Source organism: Varanus komodoensis, unplaced genomic scaffold (assembly GCF_004798865.1).
Source record: "Varanus komodoensis strain SLA01 unplaced genomic scaffold, ASM479886v1 scaffold4, whole genome shotgun sequence".
Taxonomy (NCBI): domain Eukaryota; kingdom Metazoa; phylum Chordata; class Lepidosauria; order Squamata; family Varanidae; genus Varanus; species Varanus komodoensis.
In genome coordinates this window covers 57,867,174-57,879,913 of record NW_025335941.1, presented here as the reverse complement: position 1 = coordinate 57,879,913, position 12,740 = coordinate 57,867,174, and positions in this window count along the sequence as shown.

Genomic DNA, 12,740 nt, shown 5'->3' with positions numbered 1-12,740 from the left:
CGCACCCAACCCAAATACTTGTCAGGGTGTTTTCCCCCCCCCCCCCCCCCCCCCCCCCCCCCACCTCAGTGTCTGCAGCTGTCGTCTTCTCTCAGATATGGGAGTTCCACATTACCAGACAATGGCTGGAAAGCTTGAAGATTTCTGCCTTCTGTCCCGCATTTTTAGGAACAGAATGGCCGTTGTCCTTAATTAGGAATCCAAAGGGATAATGGGAAGGTCATATGGCCATTGTTACCTTCACCACATTCACGCTGGGTGATGAAAAGTCACTTTATTGCGTTGATTTCATTGATACCTGAAGGCCTGCACTAGTAAATTATTTCTTTGGGGACTCTGCAGCAGTCTGTGCAGAGGAAATGGTAAGAGTGAGCTTGATGCAGTGTCCTGGCTTTTAAAAGCTCAGCTCTCACAGGATACTTTCAAAGAAGAATGGAGCCAGGAGTTTTTGAGTTGGAAGGAGCCTTGGAGGACACCTTGTCCAACCGATTGCTCAGTGCAGGTTCTACAGTGCAGGATGAGATGGCGTTGTCTCTGGAGGATGTCTCTGCCAACTGGTACTTAAATACCCTTACAGCAAAGAATGCTTAGCCCTTCCTGAAGAGGTCGGTCCATTTTGCAATAGCCATTGCGATGTTTCCCTTAGGAATGTCAGTGAAATGCACAATACACTCCAATTTTGAAGAATTCTACATTAGGATTTCAAAAGACCTTAAAAAAACTTTCCATAATGTTGCACAAACTTACGGATTGATTGATTGACTGATTGCACTTGTATGCTGCATCCCTTAGTGATAAGACTCTCTGGGTGGCTCATAGAATGTAGTCATAGAAAAATCCTAGTGAAAATGTTCTCTTTCAGGCAAGTATGAAAATGCACATTTTGGGAGATTTGGACATTTAGGGAAGATAAGTGCATTTTCAGAACTGTGAGTTTGTTCCAGTGCAAAATTTTTGTAAACGCATACAAACACATTTGTTCCAAATCCAATTTGGTGAACGAGTGGATGGCAGAACGAATGGCACAGGCAAATCCTCAAAGTACAGATGGAATGGATTTTACATTGTCCATACATCCTTAGTTTCCCCTCAAGTTTAGCCAAATTTCGCTTCTTCATACTTTTGGCCAGTTGGTTCCAGTCCTGCTCCTTGGAGCAACAGAAAACAACTGAGCTTATGGTGCATGGAGAATGCAAAAAGGCTTACAATAACCTTTGGATTCTAGCTGTGTTTTCCCAGGAGCCAAAATATCCCTGCAAGGGCCCTGATGACCATGTTGTAATAGAGCTCCCTCTGATGCTTCTACTATTAGTTGTAAGGAGCAGGCCATAGGAGGCAGCTCTGCAGCAGTTCCTTGGCACAGCTGTTCCAGTGTATTCCTTGCAGCACTTGGCTTGTCTCTCCTTTGGCAGTCTGCTTCTGCTGTCCTGCCACTTCTCGGAAGCTCTGAAACGTTACTCATGAGGAGCACATGGAGAATAGTAATGCAGTATGGAAAAGGGAACAGTGACTGATGACCTGGGTAGTAAGTCCAAGGGGGTCCCTGAGCAATTAAAAAATGCTTGCCCTCTGGCTTCATCAGCTTCCCTCTGAAGAAAACAAATGACCAATCATCTCTGCTTCCACGAGCCCTAGGGACATCCCCTCTGGCAGGTTTGATTTAGCACTGTCTGGGGGTGGATGAGGCGGAGGGGGGTGAGCTTCTTCAGAGACTGGAAATAATTTGAATCATCTGTTTCAAAATGAGTGAGAAGAGGAAGATTCCAACAAGTTCCCTGGAGGAACCTTCTGGCATACTATGAGCCAAAGATTCAGATGCTAGGGTTTCTTCTTCTTTCTGCCAATCCTCACCCAAGCTCCTTTTTATAACCTCTATTCCTGAGCTCAGGTAGACAGGGCATGTGTCATTCACTGATAACCAAAATATAAATTCAGTTCGAACTGGTGTGATTGATTGAAAATTGGGATTTTGACAAGGATAATCATCAGAGCTTAACCTTGGACAAAGATTTTCCCTTGACTTCTCAGCCGTCATCTCCATGTCGGCCCAAAGAGATGTTCACTCAAGTCTTCTGTGTGGCTGGTTGTTTTTGCCATGTCTCCTGTCATTGAGATTTGCACAAGTGACCATGATTTGCTTTTAAGAAACTTCTCTCTAAACACAACCTGTTGGCTTCCTGCTACAATGCAGTGGCCAATCATTTCTGTGCCCTCTCCATTCACCCATGCCCATGGATTCCCCTTCCCACTCCGCTACAGCATGGGGCAAATTGGAAGAGCTCAGTGGGCACTAGAAGGAGGAAAAGGAAAGAACCAAGGTCATTTGGGAGAAAAATCTAATGTGTAGTGTCTGTTTGGCACCATGACTATCTCAAAGGGTTTGATACATGGCTATATATTAGAGCATTGTCCAGTCTAGTTGGCTGTTAGCACTTTAAAAGGAAAGTGCATGGTGGAATGCATTCTCCTTTATTTGGGTTTTTCAACTGGAAGATCTGTGAGAAACTAGGCAGGGGTACATTTTTCATACTCTTTGTGATACTTCCATGTATGTTAACTATTTCCAGTCTATCCTATTCAGTCTGCTGATTTGCCCTGCTTCTCTCTCTTCCTCACACACACACACACACACACCCCAAATCAAATAGAACACAATACGTATTTTGAAATGCATTATCTCTAAAACACCTTTCTAAGCACAATTTCTCTCTTTAAAAGCACAGCATTTTAAAATGGATTTTGATATGTTCTGGAGCTGAAAACTTCATCAGAATGTTTTAGAAGTGTGAAAGCTGCAAGATAACTCAATTCTGATCCATAATGGAATTTGGAAAGATGGAGTTCCTTAATCGTCAGTGGCTGGAGCTTAAGCACATACAGTTCTCTAGGTATCCTGCAGCTCACATATAGAAGTGGGTTTACCGCAGTAGGAAAAAAAGATACAGCTCTCTAGAGCCAAAATCTCTCCTTTAAATCTCTGGCTGAGCTCACCATATGGAGATGCAAGGCTTTCCCTCCAGGAGCACAATAGAAACTCATCATGAGTTTGATTCATCTCAGGACTATACTTCATTGTTGTTAGATTCCTCAACAGAAGGAAAGCTCAGCCAAGAGGAAGGGACAGCTGTAATAAAACATCTATAGACATTTTTTTTTTTTACTATCTTAGGCTACAACTGAAGAGCAGAACTATAAAGAATATTGAGTATTGGACTCAATCCAGTGCTGTGCTTGTGTCAAGGAAGTGTTGTGGCTCGTGGTAGCAAATGTGTCAGAAACTTTGCTTTGAGAAATACCTCCTAATACATTGTGGGTGTTGGTTGAAGAAGAACAGAAGGGAGGGAACATGCCTTAAACTCTGGAATCCTCAGAAAAGCCCAGGCCCCTGCCCTCAGAAGAGATTCCTGAGTAAACTGGTCAGTTACAGAAAAATGTCACAAGGCTTCCTTCGCTCGGGACCCAGTTCTCCGGTGGGTCCAGAGGAAGTTTTTTGAAACCTGTGAGCTCTGAGAATTCCACCCATGAAAACAGCAGAGTGCCACAGACATCCCTGTGTCACTGCAGCCTGAAACCTCCTAAAACCATGGTGCTATAAGGAACTTAAAAGCCTTAGTTAGTGTGAAACCAGAGCTCAACTGCCTAAATGAAGCTGTAATCCTACTTAAGGCACACTCATCATCTGTTGCTTGTTGGAAGAACCTACAGGTGAAAGCACGTATCTTCTAGCTCCAGCACCAGCTTGAGTTCTCTAGGCTGTGGCCCTATTATTCTTGCTGCCTCTGTGGTGAACCTGCCATGTCTCATGTTCCATTGGTAAACTCATGCTCCATTGTAAAAATGCTGAAATCGGTGCCTCAACAGCACCCAACAATGTTAAGTCTTGCTGAAGTAGCAGGGTCAGGAAAATCATTTCATGAGATCCTGGCGGCACATTGCAAGTTATAGGATAAAACAAGCAAACTGGTGCCCTTCCCTAACCTGATGTTTTTCACTTCATATCCTATTATCCCCAGACAGGAATGTAGGGAGTTGTAATGGCAAAACATTGGAGGGCACCACATTTAGGAAAGTTCATCCTTCCTTTTCAGGTGGTTGAGGTGCTCCAGCATGACTGGGGATGCTGTGTCACTCACCTGTGCAGCAGTGGCATCCCTGGAAGAGGGTGTCGATCCTGGCAAAGCTAGAGCACTTGATTTGGCAAGCTACAGTGCTCCTGGATCAGCCAGTGCTGTTGCACACACGGCGAGACCCCCTCATGGTGAAAGGCACAGTACAGGTGAGCCAGGTGCTTTGTGTGCCTGCATCATCCTCATAGGAGTAGACAATATGCAGTGCACAAGCAGAATCGGTTTTACTCAACAGCCTATGATTCAAGATAACAGCAGGGACTCCTTTGCACACCACTCCTTCACAGAAGAATCCCTTTTGTTATACTGGGTTAAAAATAACACCTACGCTTCCGAAAAGAAAGGAAATATGCTGCAATCAAATAGTACATGCAACCAAAAATATCTGCAGTTAAAAATATGCACAGAAGTGCAGGCAGTTCCCAAAAATCTGAAGAAAAAAACAATTTCTATTTGTCAAGGGCAAGCTAACACAGAATTAGGACTGTATGAGTTTGCAGTGTAAAACCGAAAATCTAAATCTATGTTACCTGCTGGAACTTTTCATTGTCCACTGCTTCATAATGTTTATAGTTATGGAGCAGTGTACACATGCTATAAATAAAAATATGGTTGACTCTATCCAGTTGGCCAATTGGTAAACTTTGACTTCATTGAAAACTGGATAACATTAAAGCAGTGGCTGGTCTGGAAGGAAGCCTACCCAGAAGTCTTTGGAAGGCACCAAGGGCAACACAGCACTGTGCCTGCCCGACTTCCTAAGACAGGGAATGGAGCCACACCTAAGGCTCTTCTCTTGGTGATCTCTGGTTGGACCATAGGTCCAAGAGAATGTCCTCCAACAACCTCGGCGATCAGGAAGGTTCATAGAGGAGATGTTCTCTCAGGTGTCCCGGTCTCTAGTCATTTGGGGCTTTGTACATACCAGAATAGTAAACCTGGCTGTTCAGCAATTAGTTGTTGTTGTTAGTTGTAAAGTTGTGTCCGACCCATTGTGACCCCATGGACAACATTCCTCCAGGTCTTCCTGTCCTCCAACATCCCTCGGAGTCCACCTAAGCTCACGCCAACTGCTTCAGTGACTCCATCCAGCCACCTCATTCTCTGCCGCCCCCTTCTTCTTTTGCCATCTATTTTTCCCAGCATTAGGCTCTCCTCCAGTGAGTCCTCCTTTCTCATTAGGTGGCCAAAGTATTTGAGTTTCATCTTCAGTATCAGGCCGTCTAAAGAGCAGTCAGGGTTGATCTCCTCTAGGACTGACTGGTTTGATTGCCTTGCGGTCCAATGGACTCGCAGGAGTCTCCTCCAGCACCACAATTCAAAGGCCTCAATCGTTCGGCACTCAGCCTTCCTTATGGTCCAGCTTTCACAGCCATTCATTGCAATTGGGAAAACCATAGCCTTGGCTATACACACTTTTGTCAGCAGGGTGATGTCTCTGGTTTTTAGTATGCTGTCTAGGTTTGCCATAGCTTTCCTTCCAAGGAGCAAGCATCTTTTAATTTCTTGGCTGCAGTCCCCATCTGCAGTGATCTTGGAGCCCAGGAAAATAAAATCTGTCACTACCTCCATTTCTTCCCCATCTATTTTCCAGGAAGTGAGAGGACTGGAGGCCATGATCTTAATTTTCTTAATGTCGAGTTTCAAGCCAACTTTTGTGCTCTCTTCCTTTACCCACATCAAGAGGCTCTTTAGTTCCTCTTCACTTTCTGCCATTAGAGTGGTATCATTTGCATATCTGAGGTTGTTGATAGAACTCCCGGAAATCTTAATTCCAACTTAATTCCAATTCAGCAATTAGGCTCTAGTACAATTCCTTCACCAAAGGAGTGGCATGCTGAAAAGGACCCACTTCAGGCAAACTGCCAGGCTGTTGAAGGCTCATCTTTGCAGGATAGGCTTGGCTTGGCTTGGCTTGGCTTGGGGACAAACGATGCTCAAGCAGCAAGAACCAGGTGTTATTGGCAAGTCTTTGAATGTTACATGCGTGTCAAAGGCTGAACATCTGAAAAATATCTATCTGAAGAACACCCTGGCTGCAAGGAGTTGATGACTGTATGACCACATTGGAAGCTGAGGTTTAAAAGGTACTGTCATGTAAAAATGGGCAAACAAATGATGCTTGGGATGGCCAAGATTCTACTAACATTGTTTTGTTGAGTCTTCTGATTTGCAGACATTTCCTGTGTAGAGGATATTGAGCAAATTGAACTGAGAACCAGGAGCAAGAGGGATGTGAGCATATGATCATCCATTGGTGAATTTTTTTGATGCACTCTTGCCCATGTTCAGACCCTGCATGTGTTGCAAGCAAGCATCAAATCTTCAGACATTTCTGTTCCTGCCTCTGAACAGTTCCAATTTCTTCCTGTTTATGCATGACGATATATTGGAAACAGAGTTTCCAACCAAAGTTTTAGGACTTTTACATTGTGACTCCCTCTTGTCTAGTCTCGTCTTGTCTGGTCTGTGTACCTAAGTTTCGACTTTCAAGACTCAGATCTATTCTGATTAATTGAACAGTTCCCATTGCAGCTGGGAACCAGGTGGCTCTATCCAGTTGCTTTGGATGCTGAATTCTGGGTAATTAGTTTATTTTTAATCTTTTAGTTACGTGGGTGTAAACTTTAGCGTGTTAATTGGATAGGTTTAGAAGAGAGACATCTTGACTAATATATGATTAACAGACATTGTTTGTTGATGAAACTTGCTTTTGAAGGCCAGGAATCTGACTAAAAATAAAATAATAATAAAAAAGAATGGAGGTGGGACTCACTCACTGCAAATTTCCCTATGGCTTATAGGGCCAGGAAGGGCTTTTATGTTATGTTTTAGTTTTCTCACTGGGATCCTAAGGGAGGGGGAATTTGATTTTTTGTTTTTTAAAGGGCTGGTCGTATTCCTGAGTAAGGGCTAACCAGGGAATGGGGATTTTTATACAGTAGAAAAAGCATTAAAGTCTGAGCGGACAGCATGGAAATTCCATTATCCACATGATTCTTTTACCAGATCTAACAGCCAGGGGAAAAAAACTACACACGTCATTGATTTGCTCTGTACACATTTGCCGAAACCATTTTTGTGCTGTTTGTTCTTTAACAGATTTCCAATAGTAAACAGATCAGCAATTTTGGATTAGCTAATTGCAAGTTTTCCAAAACTAATCAGGAAATATACTCAGGTGAGGAGGGTCTTCTTTTTCCTTTCCCTTTTCCAGAATTAAAGGTTTCTGTCCCTCACATGCTTGCCACATCTCTGTTCTGTTCCCTCCATCAATCTAGAACTGGGGCGAGGACAAAATATGGTCAACGGATCATTTGAAACTCCCTGGCTAATTTGGAGCAAACTGCAGCGGTGGCCTTCCAAGCTTTAGAACGGGGGTGATGGTCGTTTGTATCATGCGAACACGCTCCTCTAAAAATCTGCATGGCCTTTCTTTTCAGCAGCACAGGGGCCCTATTTGAAAGCTTGCACACTTGCAACATTTGAAAAGTAAGGAGCATCATAGGACAAGGACAGCATGGAAAGGGTCGCTCATCTGCTTAAGGTCTCCCCTTGCTCCCATGGCACATGGCATCACCTAAGGTGGCATGAGAGAAGTAAGGCACATGGCCACATGCTTGAAGGTTTTGAAAGGACACAGGGCATTTGATGAAGCGCTAAAACTTGCACTCAGTTAGGGGCATGTGCGCATGTGTACGAAAGGTGGGCAGGTATGGGATGTTTGAGGTTCTTTGAACGGCACCTTGCCCCTCACCGGATGCCTGATTCTCATTCATGGTTGTGGTCAGTGCTCACTATGTGGACATGAGAACTTGCACAAATGGAGCAGGGAATGCATCCTGCCCAAGCAGGTCTATGGCGGTAACCTGGGCAAATACGAAAATGGTGCACACTAGGAAATACGCGCGATGTGAACTGGAAAAAGGGAAAGAGATGAATGCGGGCGTGTCTGCCAATTTGCAAATACTTTGGATGGACCTGGGCTCCTGCTGACTTTCAAAGCTTTAAACAGGGCAAATTTGCATGTTTGGCAAGCAAAACTGAAACTCCTTCACTTCTGTATATGTGCGTTGTTTGAACCACTCTATTTTGCTGCCACCACCTATTTTTAAAGAGACACAGAAGTGGAGAGAACATAGACAGGCAGAGAGATTTTATTTGACACTGCAGTGGTACAACACATGATCTGCATGCAGAATTGCCCAGGTTTGAAGCCTGGGACCAAATAGCAGCTAATGTGAAACTGGGGGTGGGTCAGTTTGTCTTTTTCAGATTTAATTTTGCTAAATCTCATTTTCTTTCACTCTCAGATTTGCCAAAGGTTGTGATGTTTGGTACATTCTTCTAAAAGAGGAACTGAAATGAAGTTGTCACTGCAAACTGATAGCTAAAACTATTCCTAATATGGAGAGAACCATGCTGTACCTCATTTGTATGCACCCATTACAGATAAGGAGTAGATGGGAGGGAATGGTCAACTCCCAGGCAGCACCAGAAACATGACTGAATTCACAGTCTTTTAAGAATTAAGCATTCAAAGCCCCAGGAATGGATGGAAGCATCAGTCATTTTCTATTTCTCTCACGTTGGCATTGTTTAAAATGTTCAAAACTCCAGATCTTTTTCTGTCCTGAATCAGGAGAACTTTTACCTTAATCGGACTTCAGGTGATAAGAATTTTGGTGAATTCTGATCTAAGCTGAAAGGAAACAACAGCGCAGGGCACTCAGCACTAGGGCTGGGATAAATCCTAAACGCTCACATCCTTGCGATGTGAGCTGAGCTGAAGTCTGTGAAGGCTCACGGAATGAAGGTTGCAGACTCTCCAATCTTCTTCCATGTCAGGTGCAGCAGTGCAAATGGGTAACTGCTTATGCAGCTCCTGGGACTTGAGTCCTGGTAGGTACTCCACAAAAGCTGGGTGTGCTCACCAGAAACTTAGATGCAAACTTCTGCCATGCTGAGCCTGGAGGATCTGAAGGATCATCGAACAGAAACATAGAATAGTAGAGTTGGAAGGAGTCATGAAGGCCATCGAGTCCAACACCCTGGTATTGCAGGACACCAAGTTACACCATCCCACTCAGGTGGCTGTCCAGTTTCTTTTTGAATGCCTCTAGTGTGGGAGAGCCCACCAGCTCTCCAGGCAGCTGGTTCCGCTGTCGTACTGCTCTGACAGTGAGGAAGCTTTTCCTGATGTCCAGCCTGAATCTGGGTTGTCACAATTTGACTTGATATTCAGTGTCCTACACTCTGGCATCAGCAAGAAGAGATCTTGACCTTCCTCTTTGTGACAGCCTTTGAGGGACTTCTAGAGGGATATCATGCCACCCCTCAGTCTTCTCTTCTCAAGGCTGAACATGCCCAGTTCTCCCAGTCTCTCCTCACAGGGCAGTGTTTCCAAACCCTGGATCATTTTTCTTGCCCTCCCCTCTACCCTTTCTCACTCCCTGTGCAACATGGCATAATGAGAGACCATGGTGGGCATTTTTTGCTGACTGACTCAATTGGAGAGAAAAGGAGAGTACTTTTAGGAAAGAAGTTAGTTTACCACTTTGGTAAAAATATTTTGTTCTTAGCATGCATATTTCCAGATTTCAGGAGAGAATGCCTGACCTGAAAATGTAATTATTTGTAAATGTAATTTAATGACTCTTTTGGCTTTTTGAACAGTTTAATATTTATTTGGGTTATCATTTTGAAGTTTATATTATATTTTCTATACTACCTTAGGAATTTTTTTTTGAAAAGTGGCCCTAAACATCTTTTTGAAAATCTAGAATAATAGAAGAGATATGAGTCCATCCTTCATTCAGCACCAAAATCATGAAATGTGGAAACCTGAGACTTGGCGTACATATCAAGGGGACCATAACAGAACGTAATTTTGAACTGCTTTGTTTTTAAAAACCCATTAATTCAATTTCATCAATTTAAATATACCAATGTAGGTTAAAGCCTACAGCAACACCTTCAGCCACTAGGAAAAGATGTTCCTAAGCAGCTGTTAGCTTTGTAGTTCCAACAATTTGTTGCCAAGGAATAGAGATAGGCGTCTGTCTCCTCCCCAGCTCTGTGGGACAGCCCCGCTCAGAAGAATGAAGCCAACATCCTTTTTCCTCAGTAGGTGATGTGAGTTCAGCATGGCAGCAGCCAAATGTGGGCAAGCCGCTTTCATTCATTCATTCATTCCAACTGGGAACCATGAGTCCAGCTCTGACAGCTTTGTGCCTTCACTTGAAGGCTTCACTTTATTTAACAAAGCACTAATAGAGCAGGGTCCATGCACAAGTCAAAGGGTTCTGTGCACAGGGGTCTCTTTCCCTGAGTTTGATTCTCATACTATAAATGGGCGAGCCTTCCATTTTTAGAGTGATCACATTGAAGACAATCCTTATTTTTTGGAGGGAGGTGGGAGAAATAGAAGAAAAAGCCTCAGCATTGTTTTTAATGACTTTGGAGCACTTGCTTTGATACGTTAGCCATTCCACCTCTGAGAATAGACTTTGCAACCAACCAAGAAGTTTTGCAAAACTTAGCACATGTGTTTTCCCCCTATTTTTAAGGGTGGGGGATCTATTAACACTCTTTACACTTTCTGATGTCAAGCAGATACTGCAAAGATTTCCCAAAGATGCAGGGAGGGAGGGAACATGCTCTGAGTGGTGGGGAAAGCAAATATAGAAGGCACACAAGTTCGTAACAGATGTAGTGTTGAGATCTAGATAGGGTGTGAGCAAGACATGCTGAGAAATAGCATCTAAACCTAATCAATGTGACCTCAGGAGGCTTGTTCAGCTGATCAGTTGGTGAGCAAGGGCCCTTTGCTCAGCATCCCCCCTGGACTCTTCACACTGGAGCCAGAGATCACTTTGAGGGATTTACGTACAACTACCTGGCTTCCTAGCACCCCATGTATGGGTTTAAGCGTTCCTGTAATGGGAGCTATTTCTGAAGAATGTGCATTAGGGATAACAATCGTCATGATTCTAAGCATATGTCTGTTAAATACCAATGAAATAATGGGATGTAGTTGCACTTAATTGGTGTCAGTGTACAAGATTACCATCACCCAATCACGATGTGATTTCTTGAGGGCATTCTTGACCTAGTAAAGGAATGTGATGATATATTGATAAGAGAATGGTTTCCAGAACAGGGCCTGATTCTAATTAGCTTTGAAAGGAACTAGTATCATGGATTTGTGGGTACACAGAAACATTTCAAATCTGCACAATCTGGTTGTGGTTCTGCAGCAGCAGCAGCAGCAGCAGGAGCATGAATGAGTAGCTCATATCTAAACCCTGAAGATCTAACTAGGTCAAACACAGTAAGCTTTTTAAGACTGCCTTCACCTATATTTTGCATATATGTGAGAAGGCAAGTGGCCCCACACCCTCTGAGTTTGTGTACTTAGAGAAGATCTGTAGGGTCTTGAATCCAGTGGAGCAAAACTCAGGGAACCAAGGTTCAATTTGGATGCCAGAAAGTACTTCCTGATGTTAGGACCCCTAGTGTATAGAATAGGTTTCCTCAGGAGGTGGTTGAGGCCCCATCAGTGAGGGTGTTCAAGGATAGGCTGGACATGTACATGGTAGGCATGACAAGAGTAGAGCCTGCTGGAGCCAGGGGCAGACTAGATGGCCAGGAGACCCTTTTCTGACTCACTCTGTTTCTGCATCACGCAAGACTATGGGAACATTTTGGTTCCAAGGAGCTAATATGGATGCTTCATGACAGAAGGAAAGCTACTTCCCACATTTAAGTGTTTCCAGTTAAGAATTCATTAGGCCTCACAAAAACAACCTCCTGTTGCTCCAGAGGCTAATGCAGTCCTGAGGAAGGCCAAGGGGCGAGTGAGGGCAATACACGTTCCAGTGGAGCAAAGCACAGGGAACCAAGGTGGCACTTCCTGACAGTCAGGGCCTCTAGGGTATGGAATGGACTTCCAGGGGAGGTGGTTGAAACTCCATCGGTGAGGGTGTTCAAGAATGACATGCACATGGTAGGCATGTCATGAGCAGAGCTGGCTGGAGTTGGGATCAGGCAAGATGACCCAGGAGGCCTCTTCTGATTTGCTCTGTTTCTGTGTTTCAATGCCTTTAACACCCTGATGAGGGCTGCAAAAACATGGACCACGCCCCATTCCATACATAGAATCTGACTGGGCCAGTGTCTGTCTCTTACATCAGCACAGAGAACAGAACAGCTTCCTTCAGCCTCCCTGAGGCAAGAATGGGGAATCTCCAGTCCATGGGCTAACTCCAGTCCGTTTGGGGTTCCATCTGGGGGATTTTCTGTGCTTTTTCTCCTAAGCCTTAATTACTGACATGACAAGCTCTAAATTCAAAGATGCTCATGCATTTAGGTATTTTGGTCCTGTCCCCCTTTGCCTTTAATACTTATTTTGCTTTCAGTTTCACCTAACATGAAATAGGAACATAGAAACAGAGTGAGTCAGAGGGGGTCCCCCAGACTATCTAGTCTGACCTCCAGCTCCAGCCAGCTCCACTCATGACATGCCCTTGAGATCTTCTCCAAAACTCCCCCTGTCCCCCAAGCAGAAAGGGGTTCAAAAAGCTTGATTCTGAGGCTAACAGTCTTGGAGAA